General features: G+C 45.8%; 1 protein-coding gene across 1 annotated transcript in view; it reads right to left on the bottom strand.

The window, feature by feature from the left end:
* TANC2 (tetratricopeptide repeat, ankyrin repeat and coiled-coil containing 2) overlaps positions 1-3,237 on the bottom strand; it is a 221,631-nt gene that overhangs the window by 72,066 nt on the left and 146,328 nt on the right.

The raw sequence follows: 3,237 nt of genomic DNA, 5'->3' as shown, positions 1-3,237 counted from the left end.
CTGCAGAGCCCAAGCCATAAATTCAAATCCCAAGGTGAAGCGCTGCCTACCATACCCATCTGGGCTCTTTTTTGTGGCTGAAAACTTCAATTAAATCAAACCGGAGCGGGCTGTATTGTGTGCACGATTGAGAAAAAGCCATTGGGCTGAAAACGAGCAGGAGCCAAGTCAGAGAACAGCTCCTCCTGCTTTACCATGCAGGTCACCCTCTGCTACACAAAGTGAATTTTTAGTTATTTTATTTGTTGAAAGACTCTGAAACGCTTGTTGAGAAATCATTTGTTTTACAGACTGCCCTCTCTTCAAACAGGAATTTTTTCGCAGCTACGTTGGCCATCAGCATCCACAGCTCATTAGTTCTTTTACATTTTGTTCTGGATGTGTTTTGTTGGCATTTTAGTATCCCCAGGGGGAAGACACATCTTGCTGTCCAGAGAAAGCCCTTACAGGGTTGAGCTGCGTAGCCTGGATGTTGCCGCTACGTTGAGATGAAGCCCAGGTGAAAAGCGCTTTAATATTTATTACAAAGAAATGCGGTTTGGAATAACACAGGATCAATCAGCATTTGCTGTGCCCTTTGATAAATAAGAACCCATAAATCAGCCAAATGCCTGAGTTTATTTCCTTAACTTGCTTTAGATTGCAACTTCTTTCAAGTTTCATCTTAAACATTTACATCCATCAGAGTGAAATCAGTGCCTATTTTTCACAGCCCGTGTGCCTAAAAAGGCTAAATTATTTTTTCCTGTTTTTAAGAAGTGTGGGAAACTCTTGTACCCAAAAGGTGACAGTATTAAACACATACCATGAGACAAAAAACCCCCAGAAAATGATAAAAGAGTTTAAGGAAAACATGCTACTGCCATACTGCTTGTATTGGCAGAGTCCGAGCCTCCACTCCAAACCTCACCTAAACCCCCCAGTTCTTCACACCCTGCATCAGCCCTGACATCTGCTTTTTGGAGCAAGAAAATCACGATGGCAACAGTTGGGGTGCTCTAATAGCATATATCTTGGTTGCCATCTGGCTCCTGCTCCACGGTACGTCGCAGCCATCGTCTTGTACTTTGGGTTAGGGCAACCCTGAACAGCTTCAAATCCTGCTGGCTGAAACAGTAAAAGCAAAAATTGCCTTCACCATCCTATTAAAAACTGCCGCTGGTACGGATACCTGCCATGCTCTTAGCCGTTAGGATCGCTAAGTTACCCCCCTGGTTAAAATAACTGATTTAGCAAAAAATAGCAGGGACAGTCTCCCGTTTAGTTTCTTGGCACTTGGATTCTTGAACACCAGGAACAAATCAGCGGGCTGTAACGTGTCCCCCGATACAGGGCCAGGAATTGCTTCGCTGCGTCAGCCCAGTGCCAAGACTAGAAATATTGAAGTTAAACCCAAGTCTAGGATTTCCAGTTTGAACAAAGAGCTGGTGATTATAACAGCCCAGATCGACACAACTTCACAGTAATATCTGCAACATGTAGTGTTTGGGGGGAAAAAAAACCCCTCACATATTCAATGAAATGAAAATATTTCCAAATAGTGGTGGTTTGGGTTTTTCACATCCTCTTCTTCTCCCTCTCTTTTTAAAAATAGCACAGCACCTCGACTAGAATCAAAAGGGAATTCCAAAAAATTGAAACACTGCTGCTATTCTCATGCAACCTTCACTAAAAAAAAAGAGGGGGGGAGGGGGGGAAGAACAAAAAGAAAGAAAATATGTAGTGCTACAGGGTTTTTAAAAGTGTGTCTGGAAAACAACTTGATTCTGTTCCTACAATAAAGTTTAATGTTTTGGATGCAATCACTGCAAATTACGGAGCCTTGGCAAGCTACTCCGCTCGAACATATGGAAATTTTGTCTGTCAAACTTTGCTTTCTTCACTCACTGCCTGCTAATACATTTTTATAACTGCCTCAGCAGCCAGTATGATTTCAGTACAGACTGCGATCCAAAGCGACACAAAACCACTTTTTTCTTTCCAGGCAGGGGCTCGTGGATTTGGTAGAAATCCCAACCAGGCTGTAACAGGTCGTGCTTGTGGTGCCGAGCCAAAACCCAACCTGCCACTCTCCGGCTCCCGATGCCCTTGCCTGAGGATGGTGGGCACTTGCTCAAAAAACACCCCAGAGAAAAGAGAATCATAGAATCGTTTAGGTTGGAAAAGACCTTTAAGATCATCAAGTCCAACCGTTAACCTAACCCTGCCATCCCACCACTGTTTAGCGTACTGCCAACAGAACTCCCTCTCCTTACGTACAGGGCGAACAAACGAGTCTCATGGCACAGCAATGACCAGGAAAAAATCCCAAATAAGCCTTCTCGGCCACTTACTCATCTGCGCAATGAGAAATGATGGGGATGAAGCATTAACCTGGCGATGTGCTGCAGGGCTGTCATGGTGATCGCCTGAGGATGCAGCCAAAGACCATGCTCAGATTAAAAGGGGGACGGGAATCGCAGGGTGGGCTGAAACCCCAAGGACATGGGGTAAATCTAACTGGAGTTGCCTGGAAATAAACAAAAAGCTAAAATGTCAGCCCTGGCTCCTCTTCTCATTGCTAACGTCTTTTTTTTTGTGGAATTTGCCAGGAAGAACCACAAAAATTTCCCCTCTCAAAAGGCCTTTCAGAAGTCAAAGGGCTGCCTGAATACTGGCATTGTGAGCATCCCTAAGAGGGGTGCGTCGGGATGGTGGCTCCTTCCCTACTGGTACGCGGCAAACTGCAAAGCAGGGCCCGGAATCCTTTGCTTTTGTTCGGAAAAAGAAGTGGAAAAAAAAAAAAAAGCCCATTGAAATTTCTCATTTTTTAGCAACTACCAAAGTATGAGCCGTGCAGTGCTCAGAGACTGAGAGGGCTGGTAGGGGAGCAATCAGAGAGAGGAATTTGGGGATCTTTTGCAGGAATACCCCTCTGTGATATAGGGGTAACACTCCTGAGCCGGGGTGCAGGTTCAGACCGGGGCTGTCCATAGGCACAGGCAGCCCGTGCCATTGCTGGGGACCTGGCTGCTGGGCTCAAGGAGGGCAGCGCTCTGGGCAAGCCGGACATGGGTGGAGGAGACGGCCATCACCCCGCCTCGGGGCACGGAGCGGCATGCTGCTTGCAATGCACAATTTGCCAATTTGTACTTGTGTTCCTGAGAAATGAGGCTGCTCAGAGTCCAGGCCAAGTCAATACTATGATTTCTCTATAAACCACCTGAAATAGGGTTCGAAGCTCCAACATGTTAAGGC

This window comes from Egretta garzetta, unplaced genomic scaffold, assembly GCF_000687185.1.
Source record: "Egretta garzetta isolate BGI_Z169 unplaced genomic scaffold, ASM68718v1 scaffold100, whole genome shotgun sequence".
NCBI classification, from domain to species: domain Eukaryota; kingdom Metazoa; phylum Chordata; class Aves; order Pelecaniformes; family Ardeidae; genus Egretta; species Egretta garzetta.
The sequence above is the reverse complement of the archived record's forward strand: the minus strand, read 5'-3'. Positions and strand labels throughout refer to the sequence as shown.